This window comes from Babylonia areolata, chromosome 2 (assembly GCF_041734735.1).
Source record: "Babylonia areolata isolate BAREFJ2019XMU chromosome 2, ASM4173473v1, whole genome shotgun sequence".
Taxonomy (NCBI): domain Eukaryota; kingdom Metazoa; phylum Mollusca; class Gastropoda; order Neogastropoda; family Buccinidae; genus Babylonia; species Babylonia areolata.
The window spans coordinates 66,114,452-66,126,951 of record NC_134877.1 but is presented as its reverse complement, the minus strand read 5'-3'; the positions used below and the strand labels follow the sequence as shown (position 1 = coordinate 66,126,951).

The following is a 12,500-nucleotide window of genomic DNA, read 5'->3' as shown; positions in this document are numbered from 1 at the left end:
ACCCCCTTCACCCCCGCGCCCCCCACCCCCACCCCCCAACAAAAAAAATAAATAAATAAATAAAATAACAAACAACAATCACGAACATTTTGTTTTTATCGCATAACGCTTTACTTCGTACAATGCCATAGTATTCCGTTGGCCACGAAAGAACCATCAACGCTGTTGATGAAATTTCTAGACTGCTCTAACCTTTGTTCCCGTCTCCCTCCACCGCCCCACCCACAGTCCCCCCCCCCCCCCCCCCGCCCCCCTTGCCCCTCCCCGCCATACCCACACCTCTACCCCACACCCTCACACTCTCTCGTATGTAGCCTTGCTACCACGTCTGTGCCCCCGCCACGACGGTGGCAGCGGTATTTAGCGAAGGCAAAGTTACGATGAGGGAAATCTGCTGTGCTTCAGGGTCTGCTGCTGCCCTCCCGACTGCTATGCCCTGCCCTGTCCTGTCCTGTCCTGCCCGTTGATTGTATCGATCCGGTGACTAGTGTGGGAGGAGACCTGTGTAAGGAAGGTTGTTATGCTGGCCCTTGGGAAGGGAGAGAAGGGGTGAAAGAGAGAGGGAGGGAGAGGAAGGACAGAAAGAAGGGAGGGAGGGAGGAACATATTGGAGAAACCAGGAAGGAAGGAAGGGAGGAAGGAAAGAAGGGAGGGAGGAAAATCATGGAAACCGTGTGTCAGCCAGCAAGAGGGGTACCTGGATATTATTACGCCATCTGTTCTTCTGAGAGGTAATGGTTGTGAAAGTATGGAGGAAGGGGGTGGGGGTGTGTGTGTGGGGGGGGTGGAAGTGGAGGGAAGGGGAGAGGTTGTGGTGGTGGAGGTGTTGGGGAGGGGGAGGGGAGGGGGAGAGAAAGGAAGGGGGAGAGGAAGGAAGGAAGGAAGGAAGACTTGAGACAAGCACTGGTCAAACACTGAGGTGGGTATCTGGATTATTACGCAACCTGCTATTTTCTCATGAATTCCCGTATTAATGGGTTGTTGTTGTTTTTTCCTGGATAGGAATGCGTAGGGTTCAACTGATGAGGAAGGTGGTGGAGGGAGAGGGCGTGAAAGAGGTGATAGCTGTCTATGTGGGATGTGTGTGGGAAAGGGGGTAGTTTGAGTTGGCGGTTTCGACGAGCGGGCGACAGGAGGAAATCCAAGAGTAAAAAACAATAGTCTGTCTGTCGGTTGTTTGATCGTTGATTGATCCGTCGAGCCGAGCCCAAGCCTCAGTCAGGATCTCACTGCAGCCTGTTCAAACCATATTGATCGTATTGGTACATAACGCTGCTGCACTGCCGCGACTCTTTGTTTTTCCCTTGCAAGGAAAGTCCAGTTTAACTCCCTCCATACGAACGGCGAAAGAGACGTCGTTAATAGCGTTTCACCCCAATTACCACCATCCAAATATTGCAAGCGGAAGGCTTTTATACTGAAGAGGTGAATGTTGACAAACAATGCCACAATTCTGACGACGGAAGCTAAACGTTGGGTCATTCAGACACCCACTGGACATCCGATGGGTCTGTGTAGAGGAGAAGAGAGGACTGGCCGTACTGAGTGAGTTAACGGCCTGAGATCCTTAAGGTCTAGTTGTTCAGACCTTGGATCTTGGTTCGGCGATGGGTACTTTGATTGAGGGAGTGAATCTTGGTTTTCCTCCTGTAGAACAGAGCGTTTGAAGGTGAGAGAAGTGAGAAAGCGGTAGTATGCTACGTGTACTTTGACCAAAATGTGGGTAGACATGAATACTTTAATGTCGTGTGTTGTGTCTCTTAGCCTCATTCTGAAGGTGTGTTGCTCACAGTAGAAACAGAAAGACTCTGAACTGAGAAGAAGAAGAAGGGTATTCATTAGTATCATTGGTGTTTTTATATAATTATTTACATATTAACAAAGCTTTCATTTTTACATACCACAAGACTGTCCCATGGTATCGAATGGCGGCAGGAATGATCCCATCCAGCGGGTTCTATAGAATAAAGAGTATTTCTGTCAGCTGCGGGAGTGAGCGTCGTCTTCTGCATCCAGTAATGATATGCCATTCTGAGAATGAATCGTCTAGACACTAAAAATCAATTATAAACCCACAGCACACGACCGCGAGACCACTTTAAACAGTGCCAGGCAACACTGAATAGTGTGGAGTTAAAGGCCTTCCGGATCAATACGTGTCCAAGATAATGTATTGTCAAGGGTTATCTATTATTAAAAAGACAGAGGTAAAGTGGGGGGGTTTGGGGTTTTTTTGTTGTTGTTTTTTGTTGTTGTTTTTTTTTAAGAAGGTTCTGTTCCAGTGGCGTTACAGCCGAATGTGCTTTGTTAAAATACTCTTTCTTCTGTTGGCAGCACACGATATGATTTGGGTGTTTTCTCTCTTTAATCTTAACGCGATCCCGAGCCGATTCTGCTACAGCGCATCCTTTAACCGTAACCGTAAAAAAAAAAAAAAAAAAAAAAAAAAAAAAAATCCTGCAAAGACGGGATGTTTACTTTTAGAACTAATATATATGACCATCATGCAGTTCTTCGCTGCTCACCCTTCTCTGTACTGTACTGCTTTGACGTTACACGTGACCATCAAAGGTTACCATTGATATAATTTTGAACGATGAAATAAAATATTTTAAAGAATAAATAAAGATTCCGTGTTTCTATTATGTAATAATTATGTAATCAAGATGTAATCATTTTCTGAGCTTGTTTTTGACAAGACAGAGCAAAGTCGCTTCAATTCAAAGGAGAAATAAACAGAGGTATGTTATAGTGCCGAAGTGACCTTTTCCATTGTCTGGTGGTGGTGTTATTAAATCAGCACCTGCCTGTTGATGACCAAGGGATGAACAGTTTCTTGACGCTGTTTAGTTGGGTCTTCCGGTAATTTATATCGCAAGACAATGTACAATGGATTTATATAAAGAGTAGCCAACCCCTTCCTCAGTCTATACACCTCACATTTAGTGCCCGCCTGGAGCTTGTTCGGGATCTGCGATGGCTGAATAAAGCAGTCGTAGAACCACAGTCTCTGTTGGACACCTCGCTTCGGAAAGTTGGTGGAGCTGGTTCCGGTGCTGTTTCTCGACCAGCCGTGTGATTCGCTTTTCCTCGGCTCACTTGTTCCACTCTTTCAGTCAATTTGTCGCAAGTGAGCGTGGTCCTCAGAGGAGTTTTCCTACTTGCCAAAATCAATTTTTAAAAAAAGGAGTGGGAGAGGGGTGTGCTGGGGAGGGAGGGGGGGGGAGATGCCGTGGTAGAATCGGTCAGGAATTTGATTCCTCATTCAGTCTTTACCCGTGATCAGGATTCAAGACCCAGTTTCCGCATGGTGTTGTGTCCTTGGGAAGGGCACTTGACTCCAATTTCCCTCGTTCCACCCAGGTGGGATTACCTGACTCCGGTTGGGGACAGTTAAAACGGCGGAAGAAAAGGCCCTGTCTACCTGTCTACCGATGCCGAGCCCTGGACATTGTGAATGAATTATCTGCCCCGATGACCATGAAAGGCAATGAGATCTTTACCTCTCTTTTTTTTTTTTTTTTTAAATACTGTATCACTGGCAGCAGAGTGCAACAGGACCATTGCTCTTTTGCTTCAGTCTCTAAGGCAGAGAATGGACCAAAATGACGATGCCAGATCTCCTCACGACAGCTGCCAACAGAACGGCGTGGCGAGCTATGACATCTTCCTCATGTCCCCCCCAACGACCCCAGCGGTCAAGGGAATGAAACAACTAAGGCAGAGGCGTGGACGTTCAGTTGCTCGAGAACCAGTTTGAAGCTGGCCGTGGAGATCTTTTGGAATTCATACCTACTTCATCCAGCCTCCGGGCATGGCCGACATCCATCTGAGACGTAGCTGGTTGAGAATCGGGCATCATGCTCGTTGATCTGGTCCTCTGGACCTGGTGTTCTGGACCTGGTGTTCTGGACCTGGTGTTCGGAACCCTGTCTTGCCCTCACCAATTCGGGTTTACGTCTGATGTGAGACAATGCCGTTGGAAGGAAGTCTGCTTCTGCTCTTCTTTTTCAGCAGGTTGTCCTTGTCTTGCTCAAGGCCTGACTAGCGTATTGGGTTTATGGGTTGGTCAGGCATTTGCTCTTTTTTTTCTTTTCTTTTTGATTGAGCGGATGTGATGTAGCATATAATTATATGGATCAGTCTGCATTCTTGAAACACAAAGCGCATAGAGCTTCTAGAACAAACTAACAAAACAAAAAAGAAAGAAAACACGTCCATGCAATGGTGAACCGATTAATCCCGGTTCCAGAACACAAACGAAAAACAAAACTAAATTTCGGTTTCAGTTTATCTTATTTATTTATCAAGATGTCTTGCTGTTGTGCATATGTTTGTTGTTGTCTTTTGTTTTTTGGGTTTTTTTTTTTTTTGGTTTGTTTGTTTGTTTTGTTTTTGTTTTTTGTTGTTGTTGGGTTTTTTTGGGGGGATGGGGGTTGTTGTTGTTTTTTGTTTGTTTGTTTGTTTGTTTTGATTTTTTGTTTTTTGTTGTTGTTTTTTGTTTGTTTTTTTAGTAAGGGGTAGAAATATATTTTGTTTTATTGTTTTTGTTGTCACTATTTTCTTTTCTTTTCTTTTTTTACTTTTTCTTTCTCTCTGTTATCTGTCTTTTTTTCTATTCTTTTTTTCTCTCTGTACATTTTCTTTCTTCCGTTCTTTTGTTTCTATTTGGCTGCGCATCCGATCTTCATACAGTTTTACCACCTGGCCTTTGCGTTATTCACGGCATCCGCACACGGGGGGAGGGGGGAGGGGCAAAGTAACAGAAATCTGTCTGTTTATCTGTACGCTTAAGCTACGATCTACTCTTTAATTACGTCTTGGAGGAATTCACTCAACAATTCCTGCTTTTGAAAAACGTGCGTAACTTAACTGGGTGCATTTATCCAAATATGTATGATTTATTATGTGGATCATGCATTATTAAACTTACTGTATGGCACGGAACAAAGTGTGCTGCGTTGTCTATGATGAAAACTTTTTTTCCAAACGTGTATTTTCTTACCCCTCTTGATGAGGGGAAAGGCCTACAAATGAATAAGCCATCCACCAATTGTGGAGTGTCGGCCAAGTGGTAACGCGTCCGCGTAGGAAGTGAGAGAGTCTGAGCGCACTGGTTCGAACCCCACAGGCGCCAGTGTTTTCTCCCTCCCCACCCCTCCACTAGACCTTGAGTCGTGGTCTGGACGCTAGTCATTCGAATGAGACGATATACCGAGGTTCCGTGTGCAGTCTGTACTTAGAGCACGTAAAAGAACCCGCGGCAACAAAAGAGTTGTCCCTGGCAAAATTCTGTAGAAACATTCACCGACAGGGAAACAAATGAAACTGCAAGCAGATAAGAAAAAAAAAAAGAAAAAAAAACGGTGGCGACGCGTACTTCCTAAGGAGAGCAGCCCGAATTTCACACAGAAATCTGTTAAGACAAAAATAGTAATACAATACAATACAATACAATACAATACAATACAATACAATATCCACCACCAGACATTACTGGAGGGGTGAATCTCACCTTGCGGTCAGGGAACCACAAACACAAAGGCCTGCACAACAGCGCCGGAACTTCCTACTGTCCGTTACAGCTTACACGCGCAGGACTCTTTTTTTTTTTTGCAAGCTAACAACTCAAGGTGCCAGTCTTCCTTCTCTCGATATTTATGGATTTCATTTTGATACCACAGTTAAGTTGCTTGTCCTAGCAGATGAGGGGGATTGGAGGGTGGTGGTGGAGGGGGTTTTGAAGTGACGGACGACTTTGGAAAGATCGGGTTATTGTCTTGGGGATGAATTAGGATTTTCGCCGCCATGGCTACAAGGGAAGGGGTGGTCATCATATATAATTGTGTGTGTGTGTGTGTGTGTGTGTGTGTGTGTGTGTGTGTGTGTGTGTGTGTGTGTGGACCCAGTTGAGGCTGAACTGAGTGATGCAGGATTCATGGTAATCCCAGCACATGATACCTGATCCCATGGAGCAGGGCCGATTCGCCTGTTCCAGTTTCGCCAACTCCATGATCGTGCCGCCACTTGTCACTGGCCTCTTGAGAGTTTGACTTTGTCCTGTTTGGCCTGCCCACCTTTCCTGCTTCCCCTATTCAGCCCATTTCTCTCCCCCCCCCCCCCCTCTCTCTCCCCCCTCTCTCTCTTTCCCTCCCTCTCTCCCTCTCTCTCTCTCTCTTTCCTTGCTTTTGTCATAAACATAGGAAACCATTGTAAAACAGTTGGCTATATACCCACATAAGGCATTCAAGATCAACAGTTTGATATGCAGTTGATTGTGCTTTTGTGTGTGTGTGTGCATTGCTAAATTTGTAGTTAAATGCTTTCTGTTCTGTTGCACACTTTTCTGACTGAAGTGACAATCGGTGTTCACTGCATCCCCTTTATGGGAGGCCACAGCCTTTATTGAGTAAAATGATCTTCATTCGTTCTCTCTCTCTCTCTCTCTCTCTCTCTCTCTCTCTCTCTCTCTCTCTCTCTAACACATGCACGCACGCAAGCGCTCACACACACACACACACACACACACACACACACACACACACACACACACACACACACTGCAATTGAGCATATAGACGAACTGGGAATAGATAGGCGAATTAGAATCACCAATTCAGTCATAGGGGAATCGGGAATAGGAAACAGAAACAGGCGAAACGGTAAGGCGTATCGGTCGGGACGACACCTATTGCATTACCGTTGGCTGATTGTCGTCAGGTTCACGATTACACACACGTATGTGTATGTTTAGCTCTGTGCAAGGTTCATTACTGCCATCAGCTACCTCTCAAAAACAAAAAAAGGAAAGGCACAAAAAATATTTTAAAAAAAATAATAATAATAAAGCGCGTGGATGGAAAATGCGTTGTGCACATGAGCGTTGATTACTGTCGGGAGATTCACGATTACTCATTAATATGTCCCTGCTCTGTGCAGATTTCAATATATTTGGAGTGAACTTCCTCTTTCGCTTCGTCAGGTCTCCGCACTCAGCTCTTTCAAGTCTGGCCTTAAAACCCACCTCTTCACGAGATAGCCTCCCTCCCCTACCTCTTCCTTGTCTTCAGTTTCTTCTTCTTCTTCTGCGTTCGTGGGCTGCAACTCCCACGTTCACTCGCATATACGTGAGTGGGCTTTTTCGTGTATGACCGTTTTTATCCCGCCATGTTGGCAGCCATACTCCGCTCTTATTTACTGATCTCCGTCATAGTGATGCCGAAGTGACGTAATATATTTAAACGCCCGAAAATGACAGTCATAACTTCTGCCTAGCTGCCAAAAATAATGCAACGGACACTGTAAAAGATAAGACGAAAATAAAACAAAGCTCTGTTGCTCAAGTGACTCGCAGGCACCCGACAATGTCAACAACAACAACAAAATAAAATAAAATCAAAATTAAAAAAAGAAAGAAAGAAAGCGAGAAATAATAGGCCACCACAACATACATGCTTTATGATAACTCATGGCCGGAAAAGGGGTAAGCTGATATTCCAGGATGAAAACAAGAATGGGGAGAGACAGGCAGTTGTTGCTGGAGACAACAGAAAGAAAAATAAAGCACACGAAAAAAAAAACCGGACAGCCGGGCTTCCTATCTTAACCCCCAGTCAGGGCCTCACAAATCGATCATGGCTCTCTCTCGGCACACACTTCCGGAGGCAAACATCGTTGAGTCAGAGCGCATGCGCAGAGTTCGGTGCCCCCTACACACCCCTTCCTCCACCACTAACCACACCCACAATTCCCCCCTCCCAGCACCCGTTGCCGTTTTCTACTGCTCATGCATCAGCTGATCCGCTGTTTTACAGAGAGGGGAGTTAAAACCCCATCCCTTCTTGTCCTTCCCTCTCCTCTCATCCCTCCTCCTTCGGTTAACCACTCCCTTACTATTTCCCTACTTCACACACACACACACACACACACACACACACACACACACAAGCAAGCAAGCAAATAGACACACACACCGTCTCATACACACATACACACACATCGTCTCACACACCGTCTCGTACACACACACACACACACACACACACACACACACACACACTGAAGGTGTACGTTTGTTGTTTAAGAGTATATTATGTGCCCATCCAGGTGTACCACTTAACAGGCGCACCCGCGCGCGCGCACACACACACACACACACACACACACACACACACACACTGGGCCGAGAAGGATAGAGGAAGGGTGTGAACACTCTTGAACAGTTGATAGAGTTTAATTCATGTTTTTGATCGTTGTATTCAGGGGCGCTTTCTGTCAACGACAGGAGAGAGAGAGAGAGAGAACACTGAATGCTTAAATGTCAATAGATTTCAGCTCTAGCGACATGGGGCTACAAATGAGAAGAATAATGATGAAAACATAGAGTCAAAACAAAAGAAGTGCTGAAAATTGATTGTTAAGATAAACATCTCGAACATCCACATTGATAGATGTGTCTTGAAGGAATCATGATGCAGAATACAAACATGTTTTACAGAGTTTAACTACACTTAATATGATACCCTGTGAACACTGTTTCTTTTTTTTCTTTTCTTTTTTTCATTTTCTTTTTTTCACCAAAAGCAATATGCTTCTGCAATATACTTTGCAAGTGGCTGAACTGCTTTGTTCTGATTTATATTTAGCATACTAAAAAGATCTTCATTCTTTGCAAGATTTGTTTTAAAGACAGTACATTTTTCACGTATATCATGGTAAGCATTTCAGTGAAACAGGAAATGCAACTCACCCTCCCTTTGAAAAACAAAACAGAACAAACAACAACAACAAAAACCAAAAAACAAAAAAAACAACAACAACAAAAAAAAAAACCCAACTTTCATTGGATAAGGGAGAGTATTGACGGGACAGTTTGAAACCAGTTTTTTACAGCATGTCGTCCGAGAGTTCCTAATCTGGCGAGATTTATTCTGTGTCACTTGCTGGACACGACTATGATGTATTTACCTACTTTTGAAATGCTTAAAAAGACAGTTTTAAAGCTATAATACAAACTTTAAAAAAAAACAATTAATACGTTCCATTTTTGTAATGCCATGTTTGCGAAACAATGCGACAGTCCTAGGAGAGACAGAGAGACAGACACGGACAGACAGACAGACACGACGGACAAACAGACACACGTGCACACACACACACACACACACACACACACACACACACACACACAGAGAGACAGACAGACAGACAGACGGACGGACAGACAGACAGATAGACAAAGGGTCACAAACAGAAACAAAGAATGAGAAAGACTGACAGAAAAAAGGTGGGTGGTGGGGAGGTGGGGTGGGGGGGGGGGGAGCAAATACACAAACAAAAAACAACAAAACAGACAAGACACAGACAGACTCTTTTTTTTTTCTTCTTTTTTTTTTTTGCTGAAAGTAGCGGAAGTCAACGGGGTTTTTTTCCCTTTCTGTTCCTGTTAAAAGCTTTTCTTTCTTTTTTCTTCTTTTTTCCCCCGGAAATGTTACTTTCTCTGAAGACTGGACCCATTCAATTTATCAAGCCATTGCTGGAAAAAGCGAGACACCAAGAACTAAAAAAAAAAAATAAAAAAAAAACTGTCGTGACATTTCGCTGTGTACTTCCATAAGTAGAATGGCCTTTGTTTAAATGGGCAGATTTTTTTTCCAAATGTTTATCATTCATTCAATGTTTTGTTGTGGGTTTGTTTGTTTTTTCAATGCAAAAAACAACAATAATTTGATATTAAACAGTACGGATGCACTGCATCACATTAAGTTAATGCAGAATAAGAAAAGGAAGTGTAACAAGACATAGGACATACATAGAAGAAGAACATAGATCATGCATAGTGAATACTCTGCACACACCAGATACATAAACGACGTGTATAATGTAGGGAAGTGCATATGTGCGGTTGTGCGCTTTCTGAAGGCATGGCTGAGTGTATTTGGTTACGCTGCAGATTTGGAGTAGCGCATATGGAATTTTCCGAACGCAGTGACGCCTCCTTGAGCAACCGAACTGAACTGAACGCTTTCCTCCCTGAATTCGAAAGAGCACAAAGCTCTTTAGTCTATATGTTGTAGTGTAACCCTTATTGCCAGATGGTATGAATACAAAATGGCGACAAAATCCTTCTTGTTCTTGTTTTTCTTGGTTCTCTTGGTCATTCCCGGCTTGGTCTTCTTCTTCTCTCCCTTCTTGTTTTTCTTACTCTTAGTTATTTTTATTTTTGTTTTTCTTGTTCTTTTTCTTCTTGTTCTTGTTCTTGCTCTTCTTCATCATCCTGTCTACAGTAAAACAGCGAAAACACACAAATCATAGCATATCATGTACTGCTGAGAGAAGAAAGATCATTTTAACAAACAAAGCACATTCGGCTTTGACGTCGATCGTGTCTGCTACAGAACCTAAAAATCCTATCATTTCCCCCTTCCTTCTTAATGATAGATTACTCTTATAATGCACCATCTTGGGCGCCTATTGATTCGGATGGCCCACAGCCCCACACTGTGAAGTTTTGCCCAGGACTGCTTAATATGGACCCACCATTCGGTGCTGCTTCGGGTGTATAATTTAGCGTCTGTTCCATTCACTCAGAGAGTGGCACGCAGTTCTGGTTGTGGAAGATCTCTCTCTCTCTCTCTCTCTCTCTCTCTCTCTCTCTCCCTGCAGTTGACAGGAATACCCTGCCTTCTCTGGAACTCGCCGAATGGGATCGTTCATGTAGCCATTGGATACCATGAGACAGTATGTGCTGGTGTGTAAAACTGACAGGACAGTGTGTATGTAAATAGCCGTGTGTCTTTGACGTTCGTTCGTGCGTGTCTTCATGCGTCTCTGTCACTGTCTGTCTGTCCGTCTGTCTGTCTGCCTCTTCTTCATTCTCTGGTATGTTCAGTTGAACACTGGCTTGATGCACGTGCATCTCTTGCGATGTGCCCCTGTGTTGCATGTCCACTTCTGCATTGTTCTGAACTCATGGCATGGGTTCGAAATCTAAAAAGGGCTTCGTAACTGGAAAAGAAAAAAAAATCCTCTGCTTTCGGAGCTAAGTTTTTGATAGAGTACGGGTCGTCGGTCCAGTGGCCATAGAGTACGGGTCGTCGGTCCAGTGGCCATAGAGTACGGGTCGTCGGTCCAGTGGCCATAGAGTACGGGTCGTCGGTCCAGTGGCCATAGAGTACGGGTCGTCGGTCCAGTGGCCATAGAGTACGGGTCGTCGGTCCAGTGGCCATAGAGCACGGGTCGTCGGTCCAGTGGCCATAGAGTACGGGTCGTCGGTCCAGTGGCTATAGAGTACGGGTCGTCGGTCCAGTGGCCATAGAGCACGGGTCGTCGGTCCAGTGGCCATAGAGTACGGGTCGTCGGTCCAGTGGCCATAGAGCACGGGTCGTCGGTCCAGTGGCCATAGAGTACGGGTCGTCGGTCCAGTGGCCGAGCTGTTTGGTGCCTGAGAGACCAGGAGCAGTACGTGGGGACATTTTCCTTGTCCTTTTTTTTCCTTTTATTTTCTACTTGTGTCGGCTCGTGTGGGGTCTGTGTTCCTACAAGTGGCGTTTAACGACCTGTCAGAAAAAAAAAAAAAAAAACTTAAGGTAAAGTTGTTCACAGCTTGTGTCTTGGTTAGGTGAAGATGGTGTTGTTCGACAGGGGAAAGTCTTGGGTGTCTTTCTGAGTAGAAGGTCCATCTAGCATTCCAAGTGGGAGCTCTGGCTGTCAAAATTAGAGTGGGCTGAAGTCTTGGTTGGCAATCCGGCGTGAAGTCCTGGCTGACGTTCCGGCGTGAAGTCCGGGCTGACGTTCCGGCGTGAAGTCCTGGCTGACGTTCCGGCGTGCCCGTGAAGTCCTGGCTGACGTTCCGGCGTGAAGTCCTGGCTGACGTTCCGGCGTGAAGTCCTGGCTGACGTTCCGGCGTGAAGTCCGGGCTGACGTTCCGGCGTGAAGTCCTGGCTGACGTTCCGGCGTGAAGTCCTGGCTGACGTTCCGGCTGACGTTCCGGCGTGAAGTCCGGGCTGACGTTCCGGCGTGAAGTCCTGGCTGACGTTCCGGCGTGAAGTCCTGGCTGACGTTCCGGCGTGAAGTCCTGGCTGACGTTCCGGCGTGCCCGTGAAGTCCTGGCTGACGTTCCGGCGTGAAGTCCTGGCTGACGTTCCGGCGTGAAGTCCGGGCTGTTCTTCTGGCTTTCCGAGGGGGAGGTTCTGGTTTTCCTTGCCATCTCCTTCTTCCTGTTGTGTTGGTCTGTATGTGGGGTCTGTGGTCCTCTCTCTCTCTCTCTGGGTGCAGTAAAGTGCCCTCGTTTTCCTGGTGGCAGGTTCGGGAGCTGTCCTGTAGTCTGTCCGTGTGGTGTTAGTTAAGTGACGTGAACTGTGGCTTTTGGTGGCGTTAACTTCTGGACTGCTTGACAACATACTTGTCGGTGAAGGGTGTCATCTCACTGTGATTAATTAGAATGGACTTACTTTTCGGGATATCAGTCACGTTTTTTCACTCGGACTTCTTCCTTGTCG

General features: G+C 45.4%; 1 protein-coding gene across 3 annotated transcripts in view; it reads left to right on the top strand.

Annotated features, from left to right (window-relative positions):
* Positions 1-12,500, top strand: part of LOC143279557 (uncharacterized) — a 62,042-nt gene that overhangs the window by 5,168 nt on the left and 44,374 nt on the right. The window lies entirely within an intron of this gene.